Below are 17,575 nucleotides of genomic sequence, written 5' to 3' on the forward strand. Positions count from 1 at the left end.
TAATATTCACTTTAGCCGTGTCATATGACCCCTTTAACCGAATGCTGCTGCCATTTCAGTTTATTTATTTGGTCTCATCCATAATGGCAGACAACAAAGCACTTCCTGGAAAGATGACGTCAGCCAATGCACGGACTTCAGAGGATGCTCTCAATTTCTGAACTGATCGTTTCACATTTTTGTGTTTATGCATACTGTACATTGTGTGTAAAGCTGCTTGGCAACAGTGTAACTGTGAAAAGTGCTGTAGAAATACATTTGAAATTGATTTTTTTGCACTTTCTGTTCTGCTTGCATCCTTGTCTGTTATCCTTGACAGGCCACAAATACCCCTTATTTTTCACAGTTTCCGTTAGTTTAACTGTACAGTGAGGAGAAGTGTGCTCCTAAATATTTTCATGTTTTACTTAACTATGCATAAAAATATTTTAAAATATGAAAAATAACCAATTTGTAAATAAGCATTTAATATACCACTTAAGGCTCCAGATGCACAGAGGATGCAGGATTTTTTTCGTCGTATGTGTTTTTGTTTGTTTGTTTTGTATTTTGTTTCCCCAGAATCTGGTTCCACTGGTTTTCCCTAATAATGCTAGAAATGGAGACCAATTAGATTGCAGCCTCCTCAGCGTATCATCCAATCAGAAACAGGACGATTGTATTTCAGACAATAGAATCTACATTAAAGCTGCAAATAAAAGTGAAAGTTGCAGCGCTGCTTATAAAACTGAGGGTGCAGTTGAACAAACATCAGTCTGACGCAGCTGTCAGTGAATACGTGAAGACAGATTTTACTCGTTTCTTTTTTATTAAGAAGAATCAACATTAAAAATGTCTACAGTGGACAAAGATGTCTTGCTGGAGGCTCTGTCTGCTCTCACAGGTGCTTCTCTAAAGCACCACACCGAAGCCAAAGATACAGGCATTGCTAATGAACTCAATATATTCAATTTTATTCCCATTGCTGTGACTGGAAAAGGATTGGGAGCGAAATATTCAACGCATGCATCTCAATCGACGCACCAATCACAACCAGACCTGCAGGCCTTTGATGATTTGGATGATTTTGAGAGATTTGACGCAAGCTCACGCAAGAGTACTGGAAAAGGATTGGCGGCGCAATGGTCAACGCATTATCTGTGTGAAGCTCAATCAAAGCACCGATCACACGATCACATGATGACTTTGATGATTTTGATGCAAGCTCACACAAGGAGCTGTTTGTGAACCTGGAGGAATTCCTCGACCCAACATTTGATTATGACTACACACATGAAAGAGATTCAACTTGCATGCGTGGCGATGAGCCGTACAAACGGCCGTGTGGATGGTCCCGCATCGCTCTTAAAGTCCTGGGCAAGTATCCTGATGGAGATGCCTGGCTGGGCACAGCAGGACCGAGGAGTCACTCGGTGGTTGGCGAGTGGCCCGTCTCCTATCACGGGACCAGCATTGGGGGGGCAACAGGAATCACAGAATCTTATTATGAACCAGGATCTAGACAACGGTACGGGAGAGGAATCTACTCCACGCCTGGTATAAAAGTGGCTTCTAGCTTCAGCAAAACATTTTATAGCGAAAAGGATGGAAAGACCTACAAAATCCTGATGCAGAACAGAATCAATCCAAAAGAGAGGACAGTGTGTGAAGACAGAACAGATTACTGGCTGATAAAGGTTCCTGAAGGCACCTCACCTGAGAAAGCGAAAGAGATCGTGGAGAAATCGATTCGCCCGTATGGCATTCTGCTGAAAGAGGTGTGAGGACATGTTCTGCTTATTACTGAAAAGCAGCGTTGCCATTGAATGATCTTAAACTTCTTTTTTTCTCATTCTAAAGATTGATGTACAGTACTCGTTCATATTCATTTCGTTTTTCTAATTGTTTCCCATTCTTCATTATTAAACTTCTGTTGGGTCTACCTTGTCTAAAATAAGGTCTCATTCTCAGGGCTTTTACGCAACAGTTTTGTGAATTGTTGTAAACACCTGTTGGAAAAGTCATTTTGAGCATCAAAACACTAATCAATAAACATTATATTTTATCATCACTTTGTCTCCTGCTGTTCTTTCTCTCCATCTCGGCATCTGGATCTGACTTTATGTAACAGGAAAATTCACTTTCCTGTCCTGGTCAGACCTGTTGCAAGAACTATAAATCTGAGATTTGTCATGTGGATCTATCATTTGTGTATACTTCGGCAAGATAATGTTCTGTTTTATCCAGCAAGTAGGACACACAGAGCACACATGAGCAGTTGTGTCCAGTTTTTATTTTCTGTTAATAAATGCAAATAAAACTTTGGAATTTAGTAGTTCACGGAATGAATAGCTATTAATAGTAAATTCAGAAAAACTATAATATGAAAAATATTTTCTAGAGCTGTGTATTTTTATGTTAATTCATATTCATGTCACTGTGCACCATCCAAAAAAAGTTCCGGTAGCTTAAAGTTCCAGTGTCCAAATTTTGGAGTATCTATTGACAGAAATGAACTATAATATACATATATATTTTCATAGCATAAAGACCTTACATAATGAAGCGTTCTGTTTTTATTACCTTACAATGAGCTACTTCTATCTACATAGACCGCGGGTCCGCTTGCATGGAATTCTCCATGTTGTTTCTACAGTAGCCCTAAACGGACAAACTGCTCTACAGAGTGCGTTTTGTAAATATATTATCTGCTTCAGCAAAGAAACGTCTTAGTTCTGTCAGCCACCGTATTGCTTCAAAAGGGAGGGGTGGAGTGAACTGTTGGTTTAAATTCTCTCCTCACCACTAGGTGTTTAACATGGTCTCTTGTCTCTTGGCTCATATACACTTCAAAGCTGAATGGTTTGCATTGGCTACACTATATTATCATTTTGAATTACTGATTCAAATTCCTTTTATTTCATTTTCATTCAATTCAAGCAAATTACTTGAATAAAATTAAATCACTGGATAACTCATTTAATAAATGAACGAATGATTTTTCTTTGATTTATTATTTCTAAACGTATTGTGGGACTTTTTAAGTGAGATGCCGTTCCCCTGAGCCAACAGCTCTAATGTGTCTGTAGCAGGTGCACAACTTCACACCTTGATTAGAGGCTTCAGGTGTGTTGCATTACAGTTGCATGAAGGACTTAACCTTGTTGGTGTTGTTTGAACCACATGAACCTCTCTGCCAGCCAAAAACCAGTCTTCATTTCAGTGACTACCTTTGGTTTTCCTTTAAGAACCACACTCATCGATCAGTTTATAAAACAGCTGCTCACCCTGACACCACAGGTTTGCAGTGAACCAACATGAGCGATGGGCAGAATAGACAAAGAAGTTCGTCTTGAGGTTCTTTCTGTCCTCACCGGATCTTCTGTGAGGCCCTACACTACAAGCAGAGGAAGAAGCAAAACTAATGACCTCAACGTATATAATTTTGTGTCATCTTCGTTGACTAATCACGCTAATGTACCGTTACGACTAGCAGGGCGGGAACAATCCAGCCATCGTGATGAACTCTTTGTGGATTTAGATGAACTCTTTGACCCAGACTATGATTATGATTTCACTCACTGTAACGATAAGTCAGAATGCTGGCGTGGTGATGAACTATACGAACGGCCGCGTGGATGGTACCGCATTGCTCTGAGAGTCCTGGATAAGTATCCCGATGGAAACGAGTGGTTGGGCAAAGATGGATGGAGGAGTCACTCGGCGTACGGCGAGTGGCCCGTCTCTTATCACGGGACCAGCATCGAGGGGGCTAAAGGTATCCTCACATCACATTACAAAGCAGGTCCTAGAGAGAAGTACGGCAGAGGAATCTATTCAACATATGACATCGATCAGGCTTCTGGTTACAGCAAAGAATTTACATCCAAAACCAATGGGAAGACCTACAGAGTCCTGATGCAGAACAGAATCAATCCCCGAATGAGGAAAGTGTGTGACAGAAAAGATTACTGGCTGATCGAGATTCATAGAGGAACCTCACCTGAGAAAGAGAAGGAGATCGTGGAGGACTCGATTCGCCCGTATGGAATTCTGCTGAAAGAGGTGCGACACAGGTGAAGAGATGGACATCTTATTCTTGTTGTTTATTGTTGGCCATGAGGTTTAGTGATGATCGGGATGTAAAACTGCACTTTTGTACAGTCACTCAACTCTACTTTCTAAAAAATGAACTATTAAAAAAAAATCTATATGCTAACTGATATTATGAGAATGGGATGATGTCAGAAACCATTTTAGTGATGGCTATTTAATTAAATTGTTACAAAGTGATTTCTTTTTTGGAAACATTTAATTTATACTATAAACAACGAGAATACAATGATTAAAAAGTATATAAAGTATCTTAAATGTTTGGCAAAAAAAAAACGCATTTTGTTTTCATTGATTTAAATAAAGGACTATGGGTTGTGGCCCAGCATCTGGATTAAATGCGCAATGTGTGAGATTAAGGAGGATCTATAGATAAAAATGCAATATAATATACAACTATGTGTTCAGACTCCGAGGTGTATAAAGATTTTATTTAATGAAGCATTGTGTTTTTATTATCTTATAATGAGCCATGCACATCAGTGGCGTAACAAATGAGGGTCGGCAAGGCAAGGTCACACCTGCGTGACCCAGTGAGAAGAACCCACCCACCCTCAATTTACATTTTACCCACAATTCTCAGATAGGAAGCGTTAAACCAGGCACCACAAGTGGCAAGGCATATAGTAGAAACAATATTCAGTAGTCCTGACATTTTAAATGGAATTGACGAGGCTTTGGAAAACAGAACAAGTACTTAACAAAATGAAGTTAGAAGGGTTTTTAAACCTCAAATTATAACACAAACGAGATCAGCAACACAATTGAGACCAGCATTTTGATTCACATGGAACTTTCCTGGTGAGGCTTCACATGGCACCATTAACATGAGAATGTAATAAAATATATAAACTATTATAAGCAGAGAACAAAATGCAACACATTAACATCTGGATTAGGTCCTGTATATTACAGCATGAGAGAAAAATACAAACGTCAATCTCTATATTTTAGGAGCCGTAGAAATGCAGGTGCATTTTTGTAGAGAAGTGTGTCTTTTGACCTCCCCTGATACTTCTATTGTCCCAAGGGAACGGCAAGAGTGCCGCTCTTGAATGATGGCTATATTGTAGTAAGTGTGTCCAAACAAAAGTTGGATTGCCAGAGGTCATGTAGCACATTCGTAACTTATATGATTTAAAACTCCAGAACAGCACATAGTAAGAATATGTATAAGAGTGTGAAGGTAGTGGTGGGGTCTGTGTGAATTCTTTAATTAATCATCAGCACAGACACCGGCTTTCGTCCAACCTCATCTTCAGTCATCATCACCAGCACAGACACCGGCTGTATTACGACTTCATCTCCAGTCATCATCACCAGCCCACATACCAGCTATGGTCCCATTCCACATCCATCATCACCCAATTTTAATTCTGCAAAATGATGATGATAAAAGATAGCCTATTATACTTTGCAGGACAATCATGGCCCTGTGTTGCATGAATGGATCAGTGCAGGAATGTGAGTACTGTAGTTTGGCATAATTTGAATGCAAAACATTCACTTTAAATTTTATTGTTTTTCTCCTAGTCAATGTTACATAAATATAGATTTTTCAGAGATGGATGAACATGAGAGGCACTTGAGCTGAGAGACACATTGTGTAAATGTAAAGTTTATACAATTAGAATATGTCACTTTAGCAATTTTTTTGTTACTCTTCTGTATAAAAAATATTTTACAATGTAGAATGTAATGTAAAGAACATTAGATAAAGTATATCTTAAACAGTGATATACTGAATAAGTTCATGTCAAAGATTGAAATCAGTGTTTAGGTAACCATGGATAAACTTGAATTTCAGATTTTAAAGATTGTTCTGTGCTTTGTCAAATTACAAATCAGTGTAAGAATTTATCCTGTTACCTAGCTGTTGTTGCTGGCAGTGGGGATTGTACACAAAACACAGGCCCTAAGAAGTCCGGCCCAACTAAGAACCGGAAACCAGAGGTGGCCTTGTCCATTAATGTTGGATTGTTCAGGTAACCCATGTGAAGAAGCACCTCGGAGCTGTTCATTGGTCAGACACTGAAGAAGCCAAAACCAGTGGTGCCACGACAGAAACTCCACAGTGTCACGATGTAGAGGCCGGCGTGAAGGCGGTGTCAAAGTGCTGCTTCACAAACAGCTTGTTTTTCAGAACTCGTGAACAAAAGATTTCATGGGCAAAAAGATCCGAAATCCAAACCTTAACTTGAGATGCTTTCAGAATGGAGGACCATTTGGAGATGAAATGTAAAAAAGTAACTAATAGTAACTAATTAAAAAAAATAGGTGACTAACTTGTAAAACTAGTCTAAGCAGTTTATGCAACCGGCCAGCTTTGGAACAATATTCTTATTCCTATTCTTTCACATTGGTACTCCGTATTACGTTAAGGAAAAAATAAAAATGTTCATTGATTCATCAGTATATGAAGGTTGGTTTAACTTTTCAGTTAAGGCTGTTTAAATGTGTTATAATTTGAATGTATAAATCTACCTGACAAATTGCCTCCCCTCTTGCCATCTAAAGATTAAAGACAAATAAAACGCACACAACTACTTCACTTCCAATCCTAACTGTGTTTTTACACACTGTATGTTCAAACTGCAATAAATATATGAGGGCTGTAATTAGGGCTGGTATTATATCAGATTTGCACTAAACAATTTTAACTCAAGTTAATGTTATTTATATAGCCTAGTGCTTTTTACAATTTTCATTGTTACAAAGTATAGCTGTACATGAAACATTTTGACTATAAGCAAAACATTTAAGGTTATACAAGTAAAAACAAAAAAAGGGGAAAACATAGAAGACAGACAGACACACACATAGGTTCAAACATACCCACATATAACACAGACTCACAACTCCACACACACAAAATACACACGTACTAACACACACAGAGAAGCACACATATAAGATAAGGGAGAGAGAAACACAGGTCAAATATTAAACGGACTATAAATTCCTATAAGTAATAATAAATAAGTTAATGAATGAATGAGGCTTTAGTATATATATACTGTATATAAGTCGAGCACCGGTGACACTGTGCGAACTGTGAGAAAATCTAGTCACAACGCGAGCTTCTATATATACGTGGCTGTACGTATATATTTGCAAGTTGTGACACAAAAAAACTACTTTAAATTATGTTAACATTTAGTTTTCTTGAAATCATTTCTAAGATGCAAGAAGGATTTAATTTTTAATGAATTTGAGGATAAAGGTTCATATGATTAATCATTGCAGTGGTTGTTGATTACACACACATACACACATTTTTTACACACAATAATAGGTGAAGTCATGTGGTTTATGAGGAAAACCTTGCATCACCCTTGAAAGTACCGATACTTTCCATAAACCACATAGTTCTTATTCTGAGTGAATGTAATGAAAGTGAAAGTTGCAGCACTGTTTATAAAATTGAGGGTGACTCACAGCAGCATCAGTCTCCAGAAGAACCAAGCTGTTGGACACCTGAAGAAGATTTTCCTCATTTCTTTTTCCATTAAGCCAAATCTACATTAAATATGTCTAAAGTGCATAAGGACGTGATTCTGGAAGCTCTTTGTGCTCTCACAGGGATTTCTCTGCAGCATCACACTGATGTCAATGAAACAGTGCCGGCTAAAGAACTCAATATATTCAATTTAACGCATAATGCCATAACAGGAGCGGGATTAGCAGCGGTGGACTCATCAAATTGTATAACGTTGCGTTCCATCCCAGATGCATGCCAGGAGATGTCTGTGAACCTGGAGGATTTGCTTGACCCAAAGTATGATTATGATTTCACACACTGCAATGACAAGTCAACTTGCATGCGGGGCAATGAGGCATACAAACGGCCCTGTGGATGGAACCGCATTGCTCTCAAAGTCCTGGTCAAGTATCCTGATGGAAATGTGTGGCTCGGCCCAATAGGATGGAGGTGTAACTCATCAGATGGCGAGTGGCCCGTGTCCTATCATGGAACCAGCATGAAAGGTGCGACAGGAATCACAGAATCTCATTACGAACCGGGATCTAGACAGCTGTATGGGAGAGGAATCTACTCCACGCCTGATATAGAAGTGGCTTCTAGCTACAGCAAACAATTTCGTTGCAATTCGGATGGGAAGACCTATAAAGTCCTGATGCAGAACAGAATCAATCCACAAATGAGGAAAGTGTGTGACAGAACGGATTACTGGCTGATCGAGATTCCCAAAGGCACCTCACCTGAGAAAGAGAGAGAGATCGTGGAGAAATCAATTCGCCCGTACGGCATTCTGCTGAAAGAGGTCAAAAAATAAAGAGATGTTCTGCTTGATTCTTTAAACTAGAATTGGTATTGAACTGGATTTACTAGGCATGGGTTTTAGTGCATGATCTTCATGATGCTCTAATTTGTATAATGCAATATAAATGTCTTGATTAAACTCAAAGTTAGGGGGTAAAATGTTTGGAGACAAAACAAAAATTCTGCATCATGTATATGACACATTTATTGTAGCAAATTTAATAGGTAGATAAATGAAATGTATCATAAATGTTGAGCAAAGCGTAACGTGTTGATGTGTCTTTTTTTAATGCCATTTCCAACTGACAGGCCTGCACTTCATTCCAGAGATAAAGGTTTATCTATTATTATGTAGCCTAATAAAGTAATGATAGTGTATTGCTGATGTGGAAGAAACCGTTTATCTCAAGCATATTTTGCCGTGCCTTTCATTCAGTTGTTGTAAAAAGGTATTTTTTAGACATATACTGTGGATCCAAAAACTATGAATCTTTCTCCCACAAACCAAAAAATATGATGGGTCATGTAGGCTAATGAGCTGTCAAATGTGACCCACCCACTCTGTGAAAACCATGCAGGCTAAAATCTCAGAATCTGAGATAGCAAGCATCAAAGTTTGATTTTACTATATGACTTGAATCTTTGACATGCATAGCATTACTCTGTTAATGTTAAAGAAATCAAGTTATGTTTTCAAAGAATGTTCTTTACATTATGTAAAATGATTCACAATGAATCCACAAATGACTTTAGCTGGGTTGCTCCACGTTTTCACGAGATGTCAGACTCACCCAATTTTTAAACAATTAAGAGCATGCCTATGATCTTATTTTACACTGTAAAAAATGTTGGTTCAACTAAAAAAAAAACGTACCTGGCTAACTTAAAATTTTTAGTTAATTAAACTTTGCATGAAATTTATTAGATAGACTAATATTTAAGTTGTTTTAACTCAAAATTTTAAGGCACCCAGGTTACATATTTTTTTTAAGAGCCAACAAATTATTTTTACAGTGATAAGCATTTATACTATCTCAACCAAATTACCGATAAACACCAATTGAGAAACCACAACCATAAAAATGATGTTCATAATCTAGAATAAACAGGCTATGCAACTGGGAATGAAAATAATAGTGAAACCATCCAAAACATGTTTGAAATAACCAAACATTTATATATATAACAGAATAACCAAAAATATTTTTTACATAAGCCATCCTGTTTTTTAAGAGACGTATGATGTTCTTTTTACTGCTGTGGTCTGAATTTAGAGGATGGGTGTGTGAAATGATTCATTTAAAACTTGTTTGTTCAAAGAAAATGAAATACTTGAATCTGAATACGCTTTACACAAGGGGTTTCACTTTGGTTTAATCTTTAACTGCTCTTCCTAGAAATGAAAAACATGTTAACGAGAAAAACATGAAAAAATGCATTTCTCACCGCATGACGCATGAAAACACTGGGTTAAAAACACCCAACTTGGGTTGTTTTTAACCCAGCTGCTGGGTAAATATGGGACAGAACACATTTGGGGTTAAACTAACCCAAGAAGTTGGGTTATTAATTTTAACCCAGGAAATGGGTTGTTTTTCGACACAAAAATGGGTTCTTTTTTAGAAAAAAGCTGGGTTAATTTGATTTCATAAATGGGTCTCAAATGTTTTTTAAAATTATCTTTTAAAGTTAAATAAATCACATGATAAACAAATTATCAACATTGTATTAGCTTTATTTTTCTATTTTTTTGTACATTACACACATTTACACACAAGCCATAAACTTCAAATGATTCAGGCAACATATGTGCAAAAATAAGTCAAAAGTCAGCAGTACAAAGTTAAATTAAAAATATAAATATTTCAATATAGATATCTGGAATTAACATTCTTACTAGTCAAAATTACTTTATAGATATCTAAAATGCATGCATGCAAATACACTTTTTCTAAGCCCCACCTTAAGCGTTTTTTAACCAATCCTTCCTTGGAAACTGTTGTCATCTGACATTTTGTCAAATAATTGTATAATAAAGGCCCTACATTTTTGTGTCATTCAAACTGCTATATACAGAAGTAATTTAAAAGAATGAAAATAAAAACGTTGCTGGTGCATATGTAAAAGTAGCATAAGGTATGCAGAGGGTTTTGTTAAATTAAATATCATAAAGTTGGAGATGTGTGCTGTGGATTAAATTGTGTTTGCCTTTATTCTAAATGAAAACATTTAAGATAAGCATCTGTATAGGCATCATGTCTGGTGCAACATTTTGATTCATTTTCTAATATTTTTAATGCACTGGCGCTCATCACTGAACACAGCAGAACATCACCATAAGTGATCTCTTGCTATAATATAATACAATATACAATACTCCCACCTTGTGTGTAATTACCTAAAGACACGACTAAACCTACATCAACAAAGAACACAATACTGTATGCATAATGAAACGTACTAATAAATGCCATCAATGCGAGTTAAACTTTTATTAACTTGTAATCTTCTTTAAAAAAAGGCTTCACCTATTTACCCAGTCATAAGCATTTTTCTTGTCCATCACGTGTTTATTTGTACTTTTTCACGTTTTTGGTATATAATTCCAATGTTTTTCCACTCATGTCTCTTCAAAATATATATAAAAAATAAATTAAAACAAAACGAGCAGTTTGCTGTTCTTTGTCTTTATTGAACATTACACTTTGTTTGGTCCGTTTTGTAACATGACTGCGGGACACCTTTTACCACATGAATGCATCCATATATTATTTAATAATCCCTAAAGTACTTCATTCAGTTCTTTTCTCTCCTTGACAAGTTACAAACGCTGTCTACTGTCATTAGCGGTTATAACTGGGTATAAGGAGGGGCTCTGGCATAGATAAATTACCCTTATTTTAGTGAGATGGAAGGGTCTGTAATACTTCCAAGTGGAGAAAGCGTAACAGCTAACAAAACCCTTTGACATCCATTTAAAAAACTAGCCTGTTGTCTCCTTTGCTGTGTTCCGATGAAGCCAAGGTGATAGCATTAGCCGTTGCGCTTTTTTGGCTGAAGCTTGCACCTGCTTCCCTTCTAGTGGCTTTGGCTCTGGTGTGGGGGAGGAGCTGAGTAAATTAACAATTCAGATATCTTAAAATATAATTGTGACTAGTCGAAACTGAATTAGAGATACACATCTATAAAACACTCGCACAAACATACAAACTCTGCGTACACACACATCTATAAGACACTCGCACAAACATACAAACTCTGCATCGAACACATCTATAAAACACTCGCACATACATACTTGTTTTATATATGTGTGTGTACGCAGAGTTTGTATGTGTGTGCGAATGTTTTATAGATGTGTATGTACGCAGAGTTTATATGTATGTGCGAGTATTGTATAGGTGTGTTTGCACGCATCGAGTTTATGCGCGAAAAAGTGTGCAAGCTTAACTAACATAAGATGCATTGGTATGGATTTCACATTAGTGCGCACATGTTTTTCATATGTGTTTGCTTGAACATCCAATAGTATACATGTATATGTGAGCAATGTATATATGTGTATGCACGCTTTTATATATGTATTCATAAGCGCAGATTGATTTAAACCCTATACGGCGCCTCATACAGCAGAACTCCTTTCCGCACATCACAGAAACCTTTTCTCAGAGTGCAACATCTCCTTATTTGGATCATTTATCAGACATATGTTGAAATGTTCAGCTCCAGATTTCCGCAGACTCTTCGAAACAAAGCAAACATCAGTGCTTCTTTTTTTACGCACAGACCTTCTTCACAGCAGGGCAGAAGTTGTCTTTCTGAGAAAGGGCGACAAGAAAGAGCAAGTCAGTGTATTCACTATGTCTACATTCGAGAGTGAAGTTGCTCTGGAGGCACTTTCAGCCCTCCTCGGCACTCCCGTGAAGGCCTACGATGGATCAAACAAAACGTTGGGTTCTAGAGAACTTAATATTTGGAATTTTTTGTCTGGAGCTATATTCAGCAGTTCTGTTTTGGGCCCCCGAAGAGACGTACAGCAAACAGTCACAGGAGCCTCCATCTCAGCTTTACGCGATGAGCTGTTCGTGGACATGGATGAGTTCTTTGACCCGACGTATGATCATGATTTCACACACTGCAACGACAACGACAAGTCAACTTGCATGCGGGGCAATGAGGCATACAAACGGCCCTGTGGATGGAACCGCATTGCTGTCAAAGTCCTGGATAAGTATCCTGATGGAAATGAGTGGTTGGGCACAGATGGATGGAGGAGTCACTCGGTGGCTGGCGAATGGCCCGTCTCCTATCACGGGACCAGCATTGAGGGAGCTGAAGGTATCGTCACATCACATTACAAAGCAGGTCCTAGAGAGAAGTACGGCAGAGGAATCTATTCAACATATGACATCGATCAGGCTTCTGGTTACAGCAAAGAATTTGAATCTACCAATGGGAAGACCTACAGAGTCATGATGCAGAACAGAATCAATCCACAAATGAGGAAAGTGTGTGAAGACAGAACAGATTACTGGCTGATCGAGATTCCCGAAGGCACCTCACCTGAGAAAGAGAGAGAGATCGTGGAGAACTCAATTCGCCCGTATGGCATTCTGCTGAAACAGATTTCTTAATGAAAATCTTGCTGATTTTTACTGTCCACGAGAGACTTTTCGTAAGCGTTTAGCACTTATAGGATCATCGTACTGTTATTCAATGAATTTATGAATAAAATGTTACGTTTCTGTATTAGACATACATTTAGTGAATGGAATTAATATATTTATTAGTATTTTACACTGTAAAAATAAATTCCGTAAAAAAACGTAAGTAGCTGGCAGCAAATTACCAGTAGCCTACATTTCCTTTATTTTACGGACATTTCCGTTAATTCTTAAATGCAATTCAATGCAGTGCAAAATGTAAACTACAGGTAAAACAACTGTAGAAATGAATATGGAAAATTCCTTCATATTAATACAGTATATTGTGCTCGTTTTTTACGGATTTTTTTTAGAGTGTACTTGATTTTGTCAATATTTACAAGTGGAAGGGATTTCCTTTCTGTGTCTTTCATTGTCCGAAATATTCATCTTTTACATCAAGACACTGTACTCGGCTAATTTTTAAGAGACAATAAAAATAAATTACTCGGACTTTCTATGGCACTGTTTTCTATCAGGTAACATTGTAAATTACACTGTTTCTGAATTGCAATGCAATCCCTGCTCCAAATGCACAGTCTCTGCTAACACAATGTGCCACAGGTTCTGTTTCTGGACTGTCAAATAAATCCCCTTTTGTGTACCAAATTTTTTCTTTTTCTGGTGTCTCTTGTGTTTGTGTATTGTCTGTGTGTGTCTGTGTTTTTTCTTTTTCTGGTGTCTCTTGTGTTTGTGTTGGTGTATTATCTGTGTGTGTCTGTGTATCTTCCCCCTTTTGGCTCTGAAGTTCCTTCTGGGCCAACCTTGTGTCACCCAACGTCCGTTCGGGTGATTCCGCTTCAGCACACGATGTCCAATGGTACCACGTGTCTCCTTTACCTGCAACCCTTACTGCGTGAGATGTGCGTTCCACAACTTTATACGGACCAGACCATCTGGCTTGGTTCCAGCGTCTTTTGAACACTTTCAGCCACACCCACTCAGTGGTCGGAATCTCATGAGGTACTGCTGGAATTGGTGTCCGGTCTGCAATCTGTTTGGAAAATTCTGAGACAAGAGTGTTAAGTTTGTCATAGTATGGTTTCAGAGGTGGACGAAGTACACAACTTCCTTACTTGAGTGAAAGTACAGATACTACTGGTCAAATATTACTCCACTACAAGTAAAAGTTGTAAAGACAGATTCTTACTTAAGTAAAAGTACAGAAGTACGTGCTTTTAAAAGTACTCAAGTATTAAAAGTAAATTTCCTTTATGTCAGTTGTGCATTGTTTTATTGTCATATACCTTGTGCCTCTGAACCAACCTACTGAATACACGGAGTAGCTCCCTACTGAATACACTCAATTATGCTCCTTCCTCCAAAGGAATGACATCAATGAAGAATTCCAGTCTGGATGTAGAGCATGTCACAGTACAGAGACTGCTTTGATCAGAGTTACAAATGATCTGCTATTGGCGTCTGACCGAGGTTGTATCTCGTTATTGGTGCTGCTAGACCTTAGTGCTGCATTCGATACCATTGACCACAGCACACTCCTACATAGACTCGAAAATTACGTCGGCATTAAAGAAATAGCTTTGAAATGGTTTAAATCTTATTTATCCGACCGTTTTCAATTTGTAGCAATAAACAATAAGGTGTCACGCAAATCGCAAGTCCAGTACGGTGTACCACAAGGCTCAGTCTTAGGGCCTCTGCTCTTCGCATTATACATGCTACCTCTAGGAGATATAATAAAGCAACACGGAGTTAGCTTTCACTGTTATGCTGATGACACTCAACTTTATATTTCCTCGAAGCCTCATGAAACACAGCAGTTCCATCGAATAATGGAATGCATAGTCGATATAAAAAACTGGATGAGTAACAACTTTTTATTACTGAACTCGGACAAAACGGAAGTGTTACTTATTGGACCGAAAACTGCTATAAGTAACAACCAAGAATACTGTTTAACTATTGACGGATGTTCCATAAAACCCTCGTCGTCAGCAAAGAATCTTGGCGTTCTATTCGATAGTAATCTGTCATTTGAGAGCCACGTCGCCAACACCTGTAAAATTGCGTTTTTCCATTTTAAGAATATATCTAAACTACGTCATATGCTGTCAATCTCAGATGCAGAGAAGTTAATTCATGCATTCATGACATCAAGACTAGATTACTGTAATGCACTGTTAGGTGGTTGCCCTGCAGGCTTATTACAAAAACTCCAATTGGTCCAAAACGCGGCAGCTCGAGTTCTTACACGTACAAAAAAGTATGAACATATTAGCCCGGTTCTGTCAACCTTGCACTGGTTACCTATAAAGCATCGCATTAACTTTAAGATCTTGCTTATTACCTATAAAGCCTTACATGGTTTAGCTCCTCAATACTTGAATGAACTCCTTTTGTATTACAGTCCTTCTCGTGCATTATGCTCTCAGGCGTCCTGTCAGTTGGTAATACCTAGAATTTCAAAATCAAGTGCAGGTGGTAGATCCTTCTCCTATCTAGCGCCTAAACTTTGGAATAGTCTTCCCTGTACTGTCCGGGAGGCAGACACACTCTGTCAGTTTAAATCTAGACTAAAGACGCATCTTTTTAATCTTGCATACACTACACTTCCATAATATAAATCTTCTGAGGGTTTAGGCTGCATTAGTTAGATCAACCGGAACCAAAAACACAACTGATGTACCTGTTGCATCAAAGAGTACAGAACAGTACTCTACTCTCAGCCAGTCTTGTCTCATTGTTCCAAGGTTACCACAGCGAGCAGGATGCAGTTCATGGCCTGACCTGATGGTAGAGCGGAGAATGGGAAGTGGGGACCTGACAAGAGCTGAGATGATAGAGCTGGATAAAGAAGGACGCGGTCACCTGACACGTCCTCACCACAAAATTTCAGATGCTATTAGATAATTAATGATAATCTTAAACTATAATTTATTTTATTAGTAAGTTTATTTATTTTATTTAGCCCTGTGCAAGCTCTCTGGAGCTTGTGCAGAGGCAGCAGCTTTTGCCAGAGGGGAACTGGAATCAATTCAATTCAATTTTATTTATATAGCGCTTTTCACAATGTGCATTATTCCAAAGCAGCTTTACAGGAGCAAATAAGAAAAACACAGAAAGGTAAAACACAGCACAGTGCATGGTGTTTATAGACCAAGCAAGATCATTACAATAAAAAATCCCCTGGTTGGGCCTGGGTTCTCCTGAGTTTTTTTTTCTCGATTAGAGTTTTGGGTTCCTCACCACCATTTGCATACTGTTTTTGCACTATCTGCCTGGCCGGGGGGGCTGCTTTAGAATTTTAAAGTTTTACTTAATTAATATTGCATATAGGAATTTACAGTCTGTTATATTTGACCTGTGCTTCTCTCTCCTTTATCTTAAATGTGTGCTCTCACTGTGTGTGTGTGTGTGCGTGCGTGTCTTTGTTTGTGCGCGTACTTGTCTGTGTACGTGTGTGTGCGTGTGTGTGTCTGTGTGTTAGTACGTGTGCATATTGTGTGTGTGGAGTGTTTTGTATGTGGGTATGTCTGTCTTCTTTGTTTTCACCTTTTTCTTGTTTTTGCAGGTACAACTTTAATTGGTTTGCTTATAGTCAATATGTCTCATGTACAGCTGCTTTGTAACAATGAAAATTGTAAAAAGCGCTATATAAATAAAGTTGAGTTGAGTTAAATTAATGTAATACTTTTATGTAGAAATTTTGCCACACGAATAAATTACATTCAACTAATGAGGGTTTTTTTTGCTCTACGAACATGATGAAGTTATAGAAATGTAAAACTTCTGCGTGGAAATTTGCAACATGATTCAATTACATTTAACTAATGAGTTTTTTTTACTTAATGAACATGATTATAATATAGTTATAGAAATGTACAAATTGTATGTGGAAATTTGCCACATGAATAAATTACATTCAACTGATGAGTCATTTTTTTACAGCAGATACAGGTACTAGAAAAAGTTTGATAAGTTTTACCTAATTGTAAAATATGATTTTTTGTTTAGGCTCTCATGACTGAAAGACAGAGCTGATGTGTGTCTTGATTGACCTTCTAGTATTTTCCATCTGTATATGTGTTGTGTTCTGAGGACTGGTGAAAAAAGTTTCTAATCCTTTTACTTCACCCAAACCACTGTATTTTTTGAGTTTTGTCCTACTTGTTGATACAACCTTGACCGAGATCTCAAGCCTGTATTGACAAACATAAGGCCTAGTTTGTTAGGCATAACAGTAGAAGATTGTTGGGATTATAAAGGAAATCAAAATATATTTTACACTAATCCAAGATCAAACCAAATATAGATTTGTATTAATGACAATAATTATATTTCACATGGTGGATTGATCTGAATAGAACCTAGCCTATTGTCTTGCTAGCTATTTTAGTTAAAACTTATTTTAATAATGGCTCCTTTTAACAATATTAATTTTCACCAATTCACGTTAAACTATTAAACCATTTTTCTTGTTTATAATTACCACAATGCACCACTTGTTAAATGTATATGGTATATGGTTTAATTATAA

Source organism: Triplophysa rosa, linkage group LG7 (genome assembly GCF_024868665.1).
Source record: "Triplophysa rosa linkage group LG7, Trosa_1v2, whole genome shotgun sequence".
Taxonomy (NCBI): Eukaryota; Metazoa; Chordata; class Actinopteri; order Cypriniformes; family Nemacheilidae; genus Triplophysa; species Triplophysa rosa.